This window comes from Lactuca sativa, chromosome 4, assembly GCF_002870075.4.
Source record: "Lactuca sativa cultivar Salinas chromosome 4, Lsat_Salinas_v11, whole genome shotgun sequence".
In the NCBI taxonomy this organism is placed as follows: domain Eukaryota; kingdom Viridiplantae; phylum Streptophyta; class Magnoliopsida; order Asterales; family Asteraceae; genus Lactuca; species Lactuca sativa.
In genome coordinates, this window is record NC_056626.2 from 299,776,010 (window position 1) to 299,782,061 (window position 6,052).

At 28.3% G+C, this 6,052-nt stretch overlaps 1 long non-coding RNA gene across 1 annotated transcript; it reads right to left on the reverse strand.

Moving 5' to 3' along the window:
• Window positions 1-900: 900 nt before the first annotated feature.
• Window positions 901-2,818, reverse strand: LOC122197783 (uncharacterized). Its single transcript, XR_006191459.2, has 4 exons — window positions 1,780-2,818; window positions 1,479-1,630; window positions 1,266-1,358; window positions 901-1,161 (listed from the first exon to the last, which is right to left on the reverse strand). It is a non-coding gene; the product is annotated as an uncharacterized LOC122197783 (long non-coding RNA).
• Window positions 2,819-6,052: the final 3,234 nt, after the last annotated feature.

The following is a 6,052-nucleotide window of genomic DNA, read 5'->3' on the forward strand; positions in this document are numbered from 1 at the left end:
TCTATCGATCGTAACCCAATACCCACGTAACCCGAAACAAAAAAATCAACGCAATCGAGCCCGATAGCGTAATACACAAAATCGAAGACATGAATATTTGATCGATGGAGAGTTTTCTCATCCCTACTTGCGAGTTGCGGCTGTTGCCTTGATGGATCTACTGCCTTGAATGTCGTTAATCCGTGTTTACATTCTTAGTACACAAACTCTAACTCTTTTTGCACCTTTGAAACAATTATATATACTTTGTATTACTTTTAATTAAGAAATTTGTTTCTTTAAAAAATTTGTTATGAAATCATAAACTACAAAAGTCATACAAAATACAATAGTTATAATCACATTGTAAATGTTATTTGGGTTATTCGAGTTATTCGGGTTATACAATCATAATAGGTCATTAATTATCTTATACATGTTATTTGGGTTATTCGGGCCGGAACCGAACCGAACCGAATAAAACTCGAACCGAACCGAACCCGTATTGTTTATTTGATTCGGTTCATACAATTACCCTTATTCGGTTATCGGATTATTCGGGTTCAGGTCGGTTCTGGCCCGAATAACATCCCTATAATGTTGTATGTGGTGAATACATTTTTTTTTTTTTGAAAGAGGTGATGAATCCAGTTTCTTTTGGATTGAATGCACTATTTGAATCTAAATAAATGACTATTTTATTTTCATATTAAAAATCACCATTTATTTAACAACGGTTATAAGTTTAGATTATTTATTATAACGTTTTTTTTTAACACAACGTAAAAAGTACAATCAGTTGAGGGACATGTTGGTAATTTGGGTATTTCCATCGTTACTATCTAAAACAATTATATCATATCTAAAACAATATTTAACAACGGTTATAAGTTTAGATTATTTATTATAACGTTTTTTTTTAACACAACGTAAAAAGTACAATCAGTTGAGGGACATGTTGGTAATTTGGGTATTTCCATCGTTACTATCTAAAACAATTATATCATATCTAAAACAATTAATACAAACTCCCAAACATATAATTACAAAATATTTATGTAGGATGCATATATTCACTGAACTTACTCCATTAGATTTTGTTTTTGAGCTTTTTTTTCAATTAGACCAATACACAATGCCTTCAAAAGCAATTATATCATATATCCGGCTCTTTTTTTGCTCCTGCAACATTATAATTTCATGATCAAAAAAGTAAATATAACATAATTCACTTTTAAAAAAAAGTAACTCCAAAGTGTAAGCAGCATAATTTAAATAAATAATACCATCTTCAGCATGTGTAATGAGGTTGATGATTAAAACCATTAAGAATGTTCCCAGTTGCCATAATACAATAGATGTAAATAACCAACAACTCCCTGTTGATTAAAAAACCAATAATCTTAAATTCTTGAAGCATAATCACAGATTGCATACAGATATTAATGTTGTACTTTTTAATGATAAAAAAACAAAAGTTTGAATTAAATATCCCATACCCATATAGAAAAGCACTCAGTTTTCTCTCAGAGGCTATTGTGTTGTATATTGTGGTAATCATTGATATGCCAACGTGAAGAGTTGGCCCTTGAATGGAAGATAGAAGGGATACTTGGATAAATTCTTCTTATAGGTTGAGAAGATCGAATGGCTTCAAAACAGAAACAAGAATCGAGATAATGATTATTATAACATTGATGAGAAGCTACGAAGAACTCCAAAATAAGATCTATTTCAATTACTGATAAAATAAAGAAACTAAAAAATTCAAGTAATACATCACGATGAACAACAACCCACCTCTATTTTGGCGATTTTGTTTCAAACGAAAGATGAAGATGGTGATGAAATATTTCTAAAACCAAAAACGGAGACAGTGGGGGTGGTGGAGGAGGAGAAATATACGTATTTCTTGCTAATTGATGATGAGAATGGTGGACAAAGATAAAAGAGATGAAGGGTAATTTAGGAACTTTTGAACTGATGAACCCTACAAAGAAGATGTAAAAAAAAAAAAAAAAAAAAAAAAAAAAGACGGAAGAAAGAGGTAGGGAGAACTGAGAAGAAAGCAGCTTCTTCAACCGATGAAAATGAAGGGTGTATTGGGAAAGCTATCGGTGATAGAGGATAAGTGTGGAATCTTGGGGAAGCCCAACAGCGGCATTGGGAAGACAAGTGTGTCTACGATGGAATACAACTGATCACCCGACGGTGTGGCGCTCGGCAAGCTACCAACGGCAACAGTAGCTTCGAGAGAGATAAAAACTAGCCGTTTTTACCTTGAAAAATCAAAATTTTTAACTTTTTTTTTAACCACTATAAATATTAACATCTAACTTCCATTTTTTTATCACTCTAATCTTCACAAATCCAATTATTCAAATTTCAAAATGGCTTCTCTATGCAACCAAAAAACTCCAACAAATAACAAAAAAAATTCTGCAAACTTTTCTTCTCCAAACCCTCCACCGCCTCTATTCTACCAACCTCAAATGGATCGTCCAATCTATCCACCACCCATGTATCATTATCCTGGAAATAATTCATATGGACCAAACCAATTTCCATTTCAATCTCAAGCGCAATTTCAATTTCAATTTCAAACCCCAATCTCAATCCCAAAGCCCACCCACACCCCAATACGAATCCGAAGGTGATTCAAGTGAAGGTGATGATGTGAAAGCGGGGCTCGACGGGTTAAATAAAAATATCGAAAAATTGTTGAAGATTGCAAAAGAAAAGCAAAAAACTCGGGATTATAAACTCTTAATGAAGAACATTTCTCATTTACCCGAGAATGAACGTCGGATTGCCAAGAAAATAAAGGCGGAAATTATGAAGAAATATAATCTCTTAAATATGTAGACTTTAAGTAGTGTTTTAAGTATTTATTATGTTGTTGTGATTGTTTTAAGTGGTGTTATTTTACCTTGAATCAATCAATGAAATTCTAGTTTTTATAAAATTTAGGTGTTACTTGTTTTTTGGAAAAAAAAATTGTTTTTAAACACTTATGTTTGTAAGTAGGATGACATCTACGTCTAAAAATACTTGTTTTTTAGAAGACGGCATAAAAAGACATGGACCAATGTTTTCGGACGGAAAGACCTTTCTCACACACCTCTACTAAGCAAAAAAACAAATATATATATATATATATATATATATATATATATATATATATATATATATATATATATATATATATATATATATATATATATATATATATAAACCTAAATATTTGGTCAGAAAACCAATGTTTTCGGACAGAAAGACATTTCTCACACACCTCTACTAAGCAAAAAAACAAATATATATATATATATATATATATATATATATATATATATATATATATATATATATATATATATATATATATATATATAACCTAAATATTTGGTCAGAAAATTTTTTTAGATAAATTTTTTCCAAAAATGTTATTTCTCAATTTTTTACAAATTGTTAATACTTTTTAAAGGTTTTTTGCACAAACTTTATATATATATATATATATATATATATATATATATATATATATATATATATATATATATATATATATATAGGGAAGAGTTATATGGAAAATAAATGATTAGGGCAACACATTTGAACCAATGAAAACATGACAACACATCACTTCCACAATAACTTCCACAATACATTACTTGTGAAGAAAGAAATGGACACGTGTCATTTGATTATTGGTTCCGGTAGATGTTGTTCTAGTTATTTGTTTTCCATAGAGCTCATTCCTATATATATATATATATATATATATATATATATATATATATATATATATATATATATATATATATATATATATATATATATATATATATAAACCTAAATATTTGGTCAGAAATTTTTTTAGATAAATTTTTTCCAAACTTATTATTTTTCAATTTTTTACAAATTGTTAATACTTTTTAAAGGTTTTTTGCACAAACTTTTTATAGAGTTTTTATAGAATTTTTTTATAGAATTTTTTTATAACATCTATTATATGTGTATAACATTTTAAAACTTTTTGATAACCTTTTAACTTTTTTTACATAATCTTTTTAACTTTTTTACGATCTTCATTTATAACATATTTAAACTTTTTCACGAGCCTTTTTTAAAAAAATTACATTTTTTTAAAAGTATTTCTACAACATAAAAAGGTTGAAAAAAAATAAAATAAAAATGTTTTAATAGTTTGAAATGTTATTCAAAGTTTTTAAAAAGATAATTTCTTTTTTAGAGGTTGTAAAAAAAGTTTCAAAATTTTTTTTACAACTTATGTCCTTTCTAAAAATAACAAAATAAATACTTTTTTCTTATTTTCTGAAATATTTATTTATTTATTTATTTTTTATCAATTTTCCTGCCAAAATAATTAAGTTAACGTTATTTTTTTTAATTTATATTTAATCGGAATATTTGTAATCATGTAGGACTAAACCTATTTATAATTATAAATGAATACGGCCGTAATCCCAAAATGAATAATATACAATTTAGAGATAAAAATTTTAATACAATTATATACATAAACAAATAAAACGCATTGCATAAATAACTACTTTATAACTATATTCATAAATGAATAACACAAAGTACTAATTAGGTATTTTTCTCATATATGAATACTAACACAAACTAAAATTCAGTAATTAACTATCACTCTATAATTATAATCTTTTTTACTTTTGATTGTGCATTAACACTCCAATATTACATCCTCGAAACACCTTGATATCTTGATTTTCTCTGTAGATGTCAAATAAAAAATTAATATCAGTAACGTTAACTAAATCAAAAATAAATTGAAAAATCTAAATGACATTAATTTAAATGATTCCTATAATCATCGATGCATAAGACATTCTATAATTATCGATTAATAACACATCTTATAATCATCGGTGAATAACACATCCTATAATACCACCCATTCATTAATGACTAAAATATAAAAATCAATCTTGATAAATCACATTAAATACAAATGACATTAGCCCATTCATGGGTAGTTAATTTAGATTTATATAGAGCTAACATTATAATTGACAAACTTTGCATTTTTAGTTTTTTATTTTTTTGTAATCAATTAACGAGTACAAAAAAGATATAACCATTATTATTATCAAATCAAACATAAATAACAAAAAAATGGAATCAAGTGGAATGAGGCAACAACTTTGAAAATCTTATTGCACCTGTGATATTTATTTTGTTACTACTATTCTACGTTTGGCAATTTCACAATTTGCAATCACAAGTTTCTTTGGAACACTATCATCTGTCTGAAAGCAAAAAAAAACAAATTGGAAATATTCACATTTTTCATCCTGAAAATCGCAACAAAGCAGACAATCTTTGATAAGAAATTCAGACAAGAGAAGATAAAAAGAAATTCATTATACTTGAGGTGAAGAACATCATGTTACCTGTTATGTGTTAAGAGAGCTACATTCGTTGGCGATTATTGCATGTAGTTGATTGTATTAGTGGGCCCTATCTATTAAGAAGGCAAATTAACAAAGCACCAGTCATAACCAAATCAATAAATTGGAATGAGCCTGACGACCTAAGAGTTATGAACCGAACCTAACCCCACCTTTTTCTCTGTTTTCTTGGCATGCGTGAAGATGATGGTGGCTAGAATATTGATTGTGATGCAGATGAAGGTGGTTGTGATGGTGATGATGTTGGGTCTCAAATTAAACATGGGTGTGGTGGCTTTGGCTTGTCGTTTTTGTGATGATGGTGACTGCATGAATTGTTGTTGTTCTTTTTTCGAAAAGGAAGCAAATGGTCGAGCTGTGCGTGGGAAGATGGTGGTTGCAGGTGTGTTTTGATTAAGGGAGTGAAATCAGGTAATATTGGAGGAGGCATAGGTTTTGTAACGCCCCAAAATACGGGCCAAAAATTTCATTTTTAATTAAGTGATTTGCAAAACGTTTGTAACAAAATATCATTCGACCATATCATTTAATAAAACATGTCTCGTGTCTGTAAACCAAAACGTAAATCATAATAATATCAGAGTACAAATCCCAGAATGTCTCATAGTGCGGAA